At 48.2% G+C, this 14,892-nt stretch overlaps 1 protein-coding gene across 1 annotated transcript in view; it reads right to left on the bottom strand.

The window, feature by feature from the left end:
- The window catches only part of dtx1 (deltex 1, E3 ubiquitin ligase), a 67,497-nt gene that overhangs the window by 14,898 nt on the left and 37,707 nt on the right, over window positions 1–14,892 (bottom strand). The window lies entirely within an intron of this gene.

Here is a 14,892-nt window from a genome sequence, read left to right as displayed (position 1 = left end):
GTGTGTGTGTGTGTGTGTGTGTGTGTGTGTGTGTTTGGAACAATGAAACTGACTGTAATTAAATCAGAAAGGTTTAGAAAAGGATTAAGTGACCATTTTCCCTGTAGTTAAGGTGGTCATGTACAGCTTATGCATGGTGCAATTTATATTGTAAGAAAGTGAGCAATTCTTTGTGCTCTTACTCTGCTGTTTGAATTTGCGACATCACCTTTTTCGGCTACAATGAGACAGGACAGCTTGACTCATGTACAAAGCACAGCAGCAGGGTTTGATTCAGAGTGACATTTGTTGGGTCTGGCGCACACATCCCACACAGAGGACAAAGAAGCTTGTTTACCCTTCAAGACCTCTAATGCAAGAAGCCAGAGAGCTGCAGAGCTGCAGTTAAAAGAACTTCTATCATTAGAATGAGCATGTGAGTCACTGAGTACTCTTTTCCAAGACTGAAGCCTCAGTCCGACTCACACCTCTGAAGAATCACAGAGAGGCAGAGGTGGCACTATGAGTTACCCTCTGTCAAGTCATAAGTCATCAGGTCCCATTGTAACAGTCCTGTCAAGTCACTGCCGGAGAGTGAGACAAGTTAATTGATGGAAAATTGGCTGCATTATACTTCCATTTGGAGAATGTAAACTCTCTCTCAAATCAAATTGTGTGAATCATTGAAATGCATTTTACATGATACAACAAAGAAATGGTAATAACCCATCAGATAGCAGCCATTCAGGCAGAAACATACTGTAATTTTCAAGTCTCAACTGAGTCTGAGGAACACTCTCTTACTTGCTGGCCCACTCACTCCCTCGCTTCCTCACTCACTCACTTGCGCACTCACTCACTCATTCACTCACTTGCTCACTCACTCGCTCACTCACTTGCTCACTCGCTCACCTGCTTGCTCACTCACTCGCTTACTGACTTGCTCACTCACTCACTCGCTCAATCACTTGCTCACTCGTGCACTCACTCACTCACTCACTTGCTCACTCGCTCACTTGCTCATTCACCCACTCACTCACTCACTCGCTCACTCACTCACTTGCTCACCCACTTGCTCACTCACTCGCTCACTCACTCACTTACTCGCTCGCTACTTCACTCGCTCACTCGCTTGCTTACTCACTCGCTTGCTTGCTCACTCACTCACTCACTTGCTAGCTCGCTCACTCACTCACTTGCTCACTCGCTCACTCGGTCACTCACTCACTTACTTGCTCACTCTCTCACTCACTCACTTGCTCACTTGCTCGCTTGCTCACCCACTTGCTCACTCACTCACTCGCTTACTGACTTGCTCACTCACTCACGCACTCGCTCACTTGCTCACTCACTCGCTCACCCACTCGCTCACTCACTCGCTCACCGACTTGCTCACTCACTCACTCAGTTGCTCACTCACTCACTCACTTCATTTCTATCTCTGTCTCTCAAACACACAGCTTCCAACAGGAAAACACACACACACACACACACACACACACACACACACACACACACACACACACACACACACACACACACACACACACACACACACACTTTCTTGAATCCCCCTTTTGTCTGACCATGAAGTGAAGAGGCCCTCAGCCATGTAGCTTCACAGATATTAGTGAGGCCTTCTGTTCCTGTGCCAGGACAGCCCTTTAATAAGCTGTGCATAATAGCAAATGGCCACAACCACGAGGCCTGGCTGTGCTCGATTTTGCCTGATCATCTCTCTCATAGGAACTGGTGCTACACATGGCCTTGGAGCAGTGAACCACAGATACCAGGCTCAGGGGCAGCACACTACCATTGTGTGTGTCAGACATGAGTAGCATGTTAATGGCTATGAAAAAAGATAGAACAGTGCGACGCCAAGAAATAACAAACACCTTATGTCAGATACACTTTAAGAAGTATCTACTAAACAAAGTCTACCATCTCAAATTCCCAACATCAGTGGTAATGACAAGGCCATAAAAGCAGTGAAACAGAACTACTGGTAGGTTGCGAGAGAAGTCAGTTTGTCTTTCAAGCATGTGTGTGTGTGTGTGTGTGTGTGTGCGTGCGTGCGTACGTGTGTGTGGGTCTGTCCCTTTGTCTACACACTGCACACATGTACAAAGCACATACACAGAACTGCCTCTCGCATAGACATTAGCTAAGATTGCTTTGATCTTCATTGCTATTCATGGGCTGTGTGGGTTAATATATTCGAACAGCGTATCTTATTATTCCAGCGATAATTACATAATAAATATGCAATCTAGATGAAACAGCTGCACAATGTACAATTTCACAACCACCCAAATCAAGATGGGACATCAGGACGATCACTAACTGCAAGACCAAGAGGAGTAATCTCAGGTGTCGTCAGGTCGCAGCATTGACACTAACAACGTTGGAATTGGGGATACATTCCACCACAAGAATACAAAAATTGATTTATACATGCAAATTGTGCATACTGCATTGCTGTATTTTTTTTCCTCGTAGTGTGCTGCCTGGAGAATGCCACTTTTCAAGCCCTTGGAGGGTTTTTAGGCAATTCTCCGTCCCATTCCTTTTCAAATTATGTATTGTATCTTTTTTTATATTTTCTGTACGTGTAAATTAGGAAAAAAAACTGCATGCTTGAATAATCATGACATGAGTGTAACGCCCTCCATCCTACCCCCCCTTCCTCCATGTGCCCACAGTCAGCGTTGTCAATTAGATTACAAAAGTGGAATCACGAGGATATATATATATATATATATATATATTGTAGCGAATTCGGGGGACAACGCAACCACCGGAACTGCCGCGGCCGGGAAGCGAACCCGTATCGCCCGCACCGCAGGAGACATCGCTAACCGCTCGACTTAAGAGTTAGATTTGCCAGGCAGCGGCCAGCGTGTCTTCTTATCCATGCACGTTACATATATATATATATATATATATATATATATATATGTTAAAGTGTGTTGTTACCTTCTACTAATGAGACGTTACAACTCGTTTCAACCCCACGGGGCTATAAACTTTAATAATAACTTCGGCACGTAAGGTTATGCATCATGCTCGGTCCGTTATTCCAGGTGCAACCCCCTAAACGACCCCTGTGTAAACAAGGAACTAAACAATGGTTCCTAACAATAGTTCCCATTGTTACATCCTTTCTCTTTTCAGTTTCTTCTTTTTTTTTAGAACCTTTAATACATTTGCACAACATTTGTGATTCACTTTTTTTTCTTTTTCATTCATGCCCCCCCCCAAAGTCCATTAGTGCTACAGATCCATTCATCTATGTGAGGTCACAAAGTCTTTGTATCGCTGCGGCTGCACAACAGAGCAGCCTGATCTGGTGGTAACAGGGTTGGCCCTGTCACCAGTGTCCTTGGTTTTGTTTCCTGCTAAGACACTGCGAGAAGGAACACTCTCTGAATGTCCGGGTTCAACACTCTCTGGCTGACTGGGGCTGCTGAGCTCCATGTCCATAGTGTCAGTGAAGATTGCCCCTGGTGCATGCCTGAGGTGTCTGCGATTTCTCCTGATGACACCACCCATGTGCAGCTGGACCTCATAGGATCTCCTATCGACCGGCCTCAGCACCTTGCCCACTCTCCAGCCAGTGTGGGGTGCGAGAGGCTGAACTCTCACACATTCACCTGGGGCAAGCGTGTCCAAGTCTTTAGCCGACCTGTCGTAGTATGCCCTCTGCCGTTGTTGGTTATTTTGTAAATCCTGTTTCACCTGCACAACTTTCGGCTGTAACAGGCTTGCCTTGGTTGGCAGTAGTGTTTTGGTATGGCGACTGAGCAGCCGCTGTGCTGGTGTGGTATCAGTACCCTGTGATGGTGTGTTGCGGTGGTCCAGAAGGGCGAGATAAGGATCCCGTCCAGCAGCCTTGGCTTTGAGCAAGAGTCTTTTTGCTGTCTTAACAGCTGACTCAGCTTTGCGGGTAACCTGGTGATGAGGTTTTATGTTGAAATCCCCACAGTCGACTGAACTTCTGGAATTCTTGTGACGAATACTGTGGGCCATTGTCCGAGATTACAATATCTGGGATACCTTGGCAGGCAAAATGAGCTTTCAGCTTCCGTATCACTGTGGTTGACTTGGTATCTGCCAGGTAATCTATTTCCCAAAAATTTGAGAAAAAATCAACAATTATGAGGTAGTCTTTGTTTCAAACATGAACAGATCCGTGCCCACCTTTGCCCACGGCCTGCTTGGCACATCATGTGACATTAGTGTTTCTTTTTGTTGTTTAATGTCCATTGATCTGCAGATGTCACACTTTGCTATATATGATTTTATTTGGTCGTTCATGCCCTGCCAATAGACACACTCCCTAGCCCTCCGTAGGCATCCTTCCACACCCAGATGTGATGCGTGTGGGCGGCAAGTGATGTCTTTCCTCAATGCATCAGGGATGACAGCGCGCTCACTCCTGAACACTATTCCATCTTGGTGGCTTAACTCCTCTTGGAATGAGAAGTAGGGCTTGATTTCCCTTGGTGTTTTTGACTTATCGTCAGGCCATCCTTGCTGCATCATTTTGATGAGAAGCTGCAGTGTTTCATCCTCTTTTGTGGCAGATCGTATATCATGTAGCCTGTCTGCTGCGATAGGTAAGTGTTGTGCCATGTTGACAGTCTCTAGTTCTGCATCCGGTGCACTCTCAGGAAGATAAGCTCTGCTCAGAGTGTCTGCTAGCACCATGTCTCTACCTGGCACATATACTACATCTAGATCATACTTTTGTATGCGCAGCATCATTCCCTGCAGCCTTTTGGGTGCACTTAGTAGAGGTTTTCTCACTATTGTTTCCAACGGCTTGTGATCACTTTGCACCGTCACTTTTCGGCCGTATGTGTACTGGTGAAATCTTTCCATGCTAAAAACCATTGCTAAGAACTCCTTTTCTATTTGTGCATACCCACGCTCTGTTTGAGTGAGTGCTCTGCTTGCAAATGCTATTGGCTTACCCATCTGCATGAGCGCTGCGCCTAAACCTGTGTCTGAAGCGTCACACTGCACTGTGAGTTCCTCATCTGGGTTGTAATATTTCAGTACTGGGACCTTTGCTATAGTCTCTTTCAATTTGAGGAAAGCCTCCTCATGCTGTGCTGTCCAGTTCCACTCCCTGTTTTTGTGTGTCAAATCTCTCAACACTACGCACTGGTCTGAGAGGTGGGGACAAAACTTGGCTAGATAATTTACCATACCTAGCAGCCTTTGCACTCCTTTCACATCAGTCGGTGCCGGCATCTTCTCAACGGCAAGCACTTTCTCTGGATCCGCCCTGAGTCCATCAGCCGTCAGGCGGTGTCCAATGTATGTGGTCTCCTTTTGTCTCAGCTTGAATTTGTCTTTGTTCAGCTTGATGTTCTTTTGTCTGCATCTTTCAAGAAACAGTCTCAGTTTTCCATCATGGTCACGCTCAGCTTCCTCCTGTGTTTCCCCTTGGCCTGTGATCAGTACATCGTCAGCTATAATGTACAAGCCCGGTACACCGTCGAGCGCTTGTGTGAGCTTTCTCTGAAAGATTTCTGGGGCCGGACTTATCCCCATTGGCATCCTCAGCCACCTGTAACGTCCGAATGGAGTGGCAAATGTTGTTAAATAGCTGGACTCCTCCTCCAGCTGCACATGCCAGAATCCACTCTTGACATCACACACTGTGAACACTTTTGCTTTTGACAAGTCCGGTAAAATGTCCTCAATGGTTGGCAGTGGGAAGTGACTGCGCTTTAGAGCTTTGTTCAAAGGCTTGGGATCGATACACACTCTTGGTTTCCCACTTGGTTTCTGTACCACCACCATTGCACTGATCCAATCTGTACTGCATTCCACAGGTGTTATGATCCCTCTTTGCTGTAGGTCCTGTAGCTCGTCCTTCAGTGGTTTCATCATGGCGACAGGGACCCGCCTCTTTGGCAGCTGTACTGGTTTCACTGTGCTGTCCACCTCTATTTTGTATTTTCCCTCGAGGCAGCCATCGCCAATGAACACATCAGCATACTCATCTTTAATTTGTCCCATTATCCACTGGCCTGTTGTTGTTTCTGTTGTGACAATACTGTCTATTGTCATGATGTTTTCATATTGCACTTTTATCAATTTCATGGCCTCACTGGCTCTCCTACCCAGCAGAGGCACTGTACCAGCTGCATTCACCACCTGGAACTCTAAGCGATATAGCTTGTTGTTTCTCGGGTTTCTTATTTTCACTTTACATTTTCCCAGTGGTTTTAATTGGTTTTATTGTACATTACTAGTACACTCTTCGTGTGTTCTAATTTGGCATCTGGATTCAGCAGGTTAATTGGGATGATATTGCAACTGGCACCACAGTCTATTTGGAATTTGATCATGTCCTTGCCTAGAAGCATGCCAGCATAGAGAAGCTGAGTTTTCTTCCTTTTCTCAGTTTCTTTTACACAGGTGATAATATCTTCATATTCATCACTCTCAGATTCAGTTGTTATTTTACTCACATATTTATTTTTCCTTAGTTCCGGTTTTACTCTGCATTTTGCTGCAAAGTGGTTCTCTCTTCCACACTTTGTGCACTTCTTCCCAAACGCTGGGCACTTTTTTTTACTTTTCTCATGCATTTTTCCACAATATCTGCACTCCACAGTGTTGCGCGTCTGTTTCCGATACTGTGCTCCTTGCACTGCATGTACCTCTTCCACCATCGATCCCGAGATGGTTTTCACATTGTCCTTTGAGAGCTCAGCGGCTCTGCACAGCTGCAAACATGTGTCCAGTGTCAAGTTTTTCTGTCGGAGCAGTCTTTCTCTTACGATTGTGTTGTTACCTCCACACACAATCCGATCCCGAATGAGCGAGTCTCTCACTGTCCCAAAGTTGCATGTTCTTGCCAACACTCTCAGTTCCATGACATAATGGTCTATATTTTCACTGGTGCCCTGGTTTTTTGTAAAAAAAAAAAACGATAACGTTCCACAGTCTCGTTAACGCTGGGGTCGCAGTGATCATCAAACTTCTCGATAACGTCATCTAACGTCCATGCATCCTTCGGTGTGTCGCCCAGTAACGTGTCCATAAGTTCCCTGCCGCTCTCCCCGACAAGATAGCTGAACAGTTTCACCTTCTGTTTGTCATCGGCGTCAGCCATGGCTAAATCCACATACAGAGCAAACTCGTCCCTCCAGGTCTTCCATGTCCTCGAAAGGTTGCTTAAGTCCAGACATAACGTTTGCGGTGGTTTAAGCCCATCCATGTCACACGGCAGTCTCACGCTAGCAGCTAATGCTAACATATACTGAACGTTGCTTAGGAACACTAACCGCTCTCCCGCTCCTAGAAACTTTTCCGCACCAAACCTCAAACCGAGTCGTCCGCCGCTGCCACCATGTTAAAGTGTGTTGTTACCTTCTACTAATGAGACGTTACAACTCGTTTCAACCCCACGGGGCTATAAACTTTAATAATAACTTCGGCACGTAAGGTTATGCATCATGCTCGGTCCGTTATTCCAGGTGCAACTCCCTAAACGACCCCTGTGTAAACAAGGAACTAAACAATGGTTCCTAACAATATTTCCTATTGTTACTATATATATATATATATATATATATATATATATATATATATATATATATATATATATATATATATATATATGTTATTCGTCCGTCGCAGCGACGAGAACCATCTACTTCATAGTGATGGATGACTGATGACTTGCGCGATGATGAAAGTGAGGAAGAGTTGCGCATTATCAACCCCACTCTCTCGTCCGAGACCACCTACTACCAGTGGCAAGACTAAGCGAGAGGACTGGCAATGGAGACGGATGCAGATTTTTTCCTCAGGGTTTCTTCCCGAAGCCTTTCCTCTATACGAGTATACCCGCAAGGCAGCGGAGGTTTAAATCAGAGTTTGCCTTCTAGATGAACTGCTTGACAAGGCTAACGAGCTTCATCTACCCGGGTTTGAAATCAGAGTTGTCCTTCTCCTAGATGGGCTGCCAACCAACGCTAACGAGTCCAATCGACCCACCCGGTTATACCGCCGGGAACCTGGTCGCCCCCGCAGCAGACTTAGTGAAAACAGCAGGTACGACGAGAAGGTGCTGCTGCGGAACATTTGCGTAGGAGCGGCCATATGCTAAGGTCCTGATGGACCCGCGGCGATCACTACTCACTAACTCACTACACCCGGAAGCAAGAGGCCACCACACCGCTCCCCATTCCTTTTGGCAAGCAGGATAAGCGGTTTGGATAATGGAATGTTTAGGTAATGGAATGGATAATATATTGTAGCGAATTCGGGGGGACAACGCAACCACAGGAACTGCCGCGGCCAGGAAGCGAACCTGTATCGCCCGCACCACAGGAGACATCGCTAACCGCTGGACTAAAGGGTCAGACCCGCCAGCCAGCGGCCAACGTGTCTACTTATCCATGCACGTTACAATATATATATATATATATATATATATATATATATATATATATATATATATATATATATATATATATATATATATATATATATATATATATATAATGCACACACACACACGCACGCACACACACACATATATAAAACTTTGTTAAAAGAAGCACTCAATGGTAGGGAAAGTGCTCAACAAATAAGGAGCAAAATAATCCAGTGAGTCAAATAAATATTTATGAGACAGTACAAGCCTGTTTCATGCCATAAGCAATCATCAGCTGTCAATACTGATATAGATAGATAGATAGATAGATAGATAGATAGATAGATAGATAGATAGATGTACGGAAGTGAGTTACACTTAATCGCCGGCAGAGGGTAATTTTGCATTGTCAGCACTTATTTTTCTTTCTTGAGTTTTTCCGAATTCTGTGTTTTGTCCCTCCGTGGCTACTGTAGAGCCACATCCGTTTTGTGTTGCAAGGTAATTGCTGGTATCTATCGTTCGCCCGCATAAATGGGTATTTTAAAATATGTCAAAGGCCCATCATTGTTAGATCTTATATGAGGTGGCTGTTATACATGCTTTTTATACAACAGACTTGATTTTTGTTTAAAAATGGAAGTTGGAAAAGTGCCATTTGACATTTTATTGCATCGTACGGGTGAGCTAGCTAAACTATTGGTTAACATGATAAAATGTTAGCAGGCTAAGTAGGCTATTACTTTGTTGATTGATGACGTTTTTTCATATGGATTGATCAGTTCTTTGAATATTTTATTTATTTTTGTGGTCTCAGAAACTGACGAGTTCCGTTTTGTGTTACAAGCTGCCTGTATGCTACGAGTGGTGATGTACCTATGTGGGAAAGCTACCAGCTCTGCCTCAACCGCTATCAGGACTCCTGTCTACCGTATGTACAACTGTCTTCTCCCTCCGTCCGCCCCGGAGTCAATATACATGAAAAAATAACACAACGCAGAGACTGTTCAAGAGGTGTTCGGGCCGACAGACAGAAAATATATATATATATATATATATATATATATATATATATATATATACATACACACACATATATATACACATATATACACATATATATATAGTAACGTGCATGGATAAGTAGACACGTTAGTATTAAGTTTAGAAATCACGTCAGGGCACAGCGCTGTCGCTCGACACAACCTCTCCGTGGCATTCTTTATTTAGACTGACACAGCATCAAAGGCAGACCCGATCAAACAACTCAGAGCCCGCAGGCATCACCAATCGATCCCAGCACAATAGAACAGCACCAAATCAAATGCAGCACTGTCGATGTGTGCATACATAACATTTCCCCCCCCCCCCGGCAGGATTTCAAACATGAAAGGTTGACACAAAGTCCTCTAGGTGGCCAGGGCGTAAACGTGTGCGAACAGGTCGCGGGGCGGCCTGAGGCTGGGCAGGCCGAGGTGGGGAGGGAGATGGCAGGGGGAGCTGAGGCCCAGAAATGTCTGGGGCCCGTGTAGGAGCTGCATGAAGCCCCGGGGCGTCTCGCCATGCTGAGGGAATGGCTATGGTTGTGTCACCAGCTGTGTGTGGCGGAGCTGACACCTTCCGTAGACGACTGGAGTGCCACCGAGTGCCATCGCTGAGGAGGTAAGTGGCTGGGCCCAACTGACGGGTGACTTGGAGAGGAGAGGACCAGTATGAAGCCATTTTATTGTCCCTGTGGGGCCTGCGGACCCTGACCCAGTCTGACACATTGATGTCTGGCACCCTGGTTCGTTTTGACTGGTCAAACCGTTGCTTCATCCGCGTCTGCTGACGAGTGACTGAGGCTCTGACCCCAGAGGGAGGTGCCTGAGGTGTGGAGGGGCGGAGCCTGTCAAGGGGCATGCACAGTTCCCGGCCTAGCATGAGAGAGGCTGGGGGGACGCCTGTGGTCGAGTGCTGTGTGGCCCGATAGTGTAGCAGAGTGTGACGGATGGCCTGCGTGAAAGAGCACCCTTGGGCCATGTGTGCTCTGAGGCCGTTCTTCAGTGACTGGTGAAAACGTTCAATGCCGCCATTGGCCTGGGGGTGGTAGTACGCAGTGCGTATATGACGGATGCCCTTGCTTTCGAGATAAGCAGTGAACTCAGCAGAGACCAGCTGAGGGCCGTTGTCAGTGGTGATGGCCTTTGGGAGGCCCCAGCGAGAGAAAAGAGAGTCCAGGAAGTCGATGATGATCTGTGAGGTCACAGTGCCGGAAGTGGTGAGTTCAGGCCATTTTGAGTGTAGATCGTAGGCGACCACCATGAAGCGTTGGTGGTGGGGAACTCCATGGATCTCACCACAAATGTCCAACTGCAGGTGTTCCCAGGGCTGAGAGGGCCAGGCGAGAGGTTGCAGGGGTGGGGGAGCCTGGTGGCCAGTCTTGCCACTCACAAGGCAGGCAGAACAGTCCTTCACCAGAGCCTCAATATCTCTGTCTATCCCCGGCCACCACACCAGGTCTCGGCAGCGCTGTTTCAGTTTCACAATGCCCAGGTGGCCTTCATGCGCCGTATTCAAAACACGTGCATGGAGAGCAGCTGGGACCACTGTGCAAAACCCACGTGCCACGCAGGTGTCGTTCCAGCAGGAGAGCTCCTGTCTGACTCGGGCGAACGCAGCCAGCTCCTCTGGGACCTTGTGAGGCCAGCCGTTCTGGATGTAGGTGCGGAGCTGGGAGAGGACAGGGTCCTGTTCGGAGGCTGCCCTCAGCTCCTGCAGAGAGACAGTGGCCTGGAAGGGTGTGTGTAGCATTTGGACAATGTCCTTTTCTACACAGTCAGTGTCCGTCTGTGGAGCTGGGGTGGAGACAGAGCGAGAGAGCAGGTCGGCGACAACATTGTCTCTGCCTGGGGTGAACTGCAGGCTGAAGTTGTACTGGCGGAGGCGGTCAGACCAGCGGTGCAGCCTCAGGGGTTTGTGGCCTGTCCCAGATGTGGACAGCAGCGCTGTCAGGGCCTGGTGATCTGTCCTGAAGGTGAAGGAGCGGCCATAGAGGTAGAGGTGCCACCTTTCACAAGCCCAGATACAGGCTAATGCCTCACGCTCACCCACGGAGTACCGCTGCTCGGTCAGGATGAGGGCACGGTAGGCGAAGGCAATGGGCTTCTCCACACCGTTCTGGGTTTGAGACAGCATGGCCCCTATCGCTGTGGCTGATGCGTCACAGGTCACAAAGGTGGAGCTGGAGATGTTGAAGTGAGCCAACACTGGTGGTGAAGTCAGTTGAGTCTTGAGATCACGCACAGCGTCACTGCATGCCTTTGACCACACCCATGGCTCGTCCTTACTCAGCAGCTGGCGCAGGGGGGCTGTGGTCGCAGAGTACTGGGGAAGAAACCTCAGGTAGTAACTTGTCATACCCAGGAAGGAGGCGACCTGGGCGGCCGAGCTGGGCTCAGGGATGGCCTGAATGGCGTCCACGTTGGATTGTAGTGGAGTTACACCGCTCGCTGACAGCCGGAACCCCACGAAGTCGATGGCTGGCACAGAGAGGACACATTTCTCAGCATTGAGAGTTAGCTTGTGCTTGGACAGGGCTGCGAAGACCATGTTAAGGCGCTTGTCGTGGATTTCACTGGTGGGCCCGTGTACCACTATATCGTCCAGATAAATGGCCACGCCCAGTATGCCAGCCAGCACGGAGACCATGATTTTCTGGAAGCAGCTAGGGGCGGAGCTGAGACCGAAAGGCATCCTGGTGTAGCGAAACACTCCTGCGTGTGTCACAAAGGCTGTGAGGTTTCGGCTGCTGGGATGGAGGGGCACCTGTAAGTACCCCTGTCTGAGGTCGAGTTTGGAGAACACCTCAGAGCCATAGAACTGAGCAGTGAGTTCTTCTGAGGTGGGCAGTGGATACTTATCAGGGACCACTGCCTTATTTACTGCACGTAGATCGACGCAGACACGCAGGCCCCCCGACTTCTTCTTAGCCACCACGAGGTTTGAGACCCAAGGTGACGCGTCCACCGGTTCAATGATGCCAGTTTCCAGCAGTTGTTGCAGCTCGGCGGAGACCCCATCACGGAGAGCCAACGGGATGCGGCGCAGTGGTTGGATGACAGATTTCACAGCAGGGTTGAGGAGAGGTTGATGGGTGAAGGCGGAGAGGCAGCCCAGCCCCATAAACAGCGATGGCCACTTCTGCTGCCAAGGTGTGGCGACAGTCAGGATTGCTGCCCCCCTTGTGTCTAAGAGGGAGAACCCCAGAGCGGAGAACAGGTCCAGGCCCATCAGGTTGGCCCCACGGCGTGCCACATGAAAAACTGCATTAGGCACCAGCTTGGTTCCATAGCGGACAGTCAGTTGGAGAGAGCCAACCAGATCGATTTTGGAGTCACCATACCCACAGAGGACAGCTGAGGGTGCGGACAGTGGCAGTGAACCGAAAAATTGACTGTAGGTATCAACATTCAGGAGAGACACACTTGCACCGGTGTCCAACAGCAGGGGAATGCACACATCATTAATGTTGACTGTGCATGATTTGAATGACACTGGCGCAGAGCTCACCTTGTGAATGACGGCGGTTGAAGACTGGGGGATGTGGCCCTCTGACCCAGCCGGGGAAGATCGACAGACGTTGGCAAAGTGATTGTGCTTACCGCAGCTACGGCATGTCTGGCCACGGGCAGGGCAGTTCTGAGCCCTTGAAACATGAGACCGAGATCCACAGTTACCACAGGACTGTTGAGGGCGGGGCCGAGAACGCCGTCGTTGCAGTTGCAAGACGTCCCCAGTGGAGTCGGCGCCCGCCTCGCTCTGGCTGGGTTGCGTCCCGAGGGGCAGCCGTGAGTAGAGGGAGGAGTCGTTGGCAGCTTGACTGGAGGTGGCCACTTGCTGTGTATTTAGCATAGCAGCACACTCAGCTGCTCCCTCAACCTGTAGTGCGATGGTAATTGCTGTGGACAGCAGCAGACCGTCTTTTTCCAGCAGGAGAGTCTCACGCAACTTTGCGTTGTTGGTGTGTTCGATTAGCTGGTCGCGAACCATCTCGTCCTGAAGCGCGCCAAACTTGCATGAGCTAGCTAGCCCTCGCAAATTAGCTACGTACTGCCGCACAGACTCACCAGGCAGTTGGTGTCGCTGACGGAATATAAATCGCCGAAGGAGGGCACTCTGTGGAGCAGCGAAATGGGTGCTCATAAGTCCCACAGCTTCGGCAAAGCTTGTGACGTTCCCCAGAGACCCGAGCACACGATGACCCTCTGTTCCCAAGCAGTGTAGCAACAGAGCCGTCTTCCTAGCCTGGCTCACGTCGTCGAGCCCTGAGGCGATGATGTAATTTTCAAAACTATGTAGCCAGCGAGTCCATGGTACCGGAGGCTCGCCAGGTAATGCCAGGAAGGGGGCAGGTGGTGGGAGGGAGATATCAGCCATCCTCGTCGCCAATATTAAGTTTAGAAATCACGTCAGGACACAGCGCTGTCGCTCGACACAACCTCTCCGTGGCATTCTTTATTTAGACTGACACACCATCAAAGGCAGACCCGATCAAACAACCCAGAGCCCGCAGGCATCACCAATCGATCCCAGCACAATAGAACAGCACCAAATCAAATGCAGCACTGTCGATGTGTGCATACATAACAGTTAGCCCTTGGCTAACGGGTCGGACCCTTTAGTCCACTGGTTAACGTTGTCGCCCGCGGTGCGGAATGTGAGTTCGCGTCCTAGCTGTGGCGGTTCTCGGGCTGCCCCCCTAATTCGCTACATTTGGTGTCAGAAGTGGGATGGTGAGACCGTGAGGTTATCGGAAGCGCGTGCTTCCAGAGGCGTGAGGGAGCCGATATGCTGAAGCTTCCCGAAAGAGGGGGGGTAGTGTAACGTGCATGGATAAGTGTCTGTATCGAAAACGTCTATATCCAAAAATAGTAATGGAAAAAATGTAATAAATATCTATAAACACGAATACATACTGAAAACAACAAAAACAAACCTACATAAGTAAATAAGACTTAGCGTATTAATAGACTTTCACAACCAATTTAAGAAAATACATGACAGTTATATCTCATAATCATTTTCAAAGTTACACGTGTTTCCCTTTCTCGGCCAGTGCATCTGTCAACAGTCACAAGAATAAAATAATTCATGTTAGAGATATGTTTTCGACATGGGTAGTAAAGTATGACTAAGTTTTATTATATTTCTCCTCTGATCCACATACGAAGTACCAAACTTTCTCCAAATTCAGTAGTAGCATCACCTCCTGGATCCACTGAACGTAGTGGGTAGGAAGACTCCTTCCCTTTCAATTAAGCCATATAAGATGGCGAGCAAGCACTGATGCCAATGCAATTGCATTTTTATGGAGGCGAGAAAGCCCGTTCCCGTTCTTGACTACGCCAAAAATTGCAGTTGGGGGGGTTAGGAGTTACTGTTTCACCACCTATTGCTGAAAGTGATTTAGAAACAGTAGTCAAAACATTGGATAGAGACTGGCACGACCAAAACATATGACCTAGGGA

The sequence above is a fragment of the Lampris incognitus genome, chromosome 1 (assembly GCF_029633865.1).
Source record: "Lampris incognitus isolate fLamInc1 chromosome 1, fLamInc1.hap2, whole genome shotgun sequence".
NCBI classification, from domain to species: domain Eukaryota; kingdom Metazoa; phylum Chordata; class Actinopteri; order Lampriformes; family Lampridae; genus Lampris; species Lampris incognitus.
The sequence above is the reverse complement of the archived record's forward strand: the minus strand, read 5'-3'. Positions and strand labels throughout refer to the sequence as shown.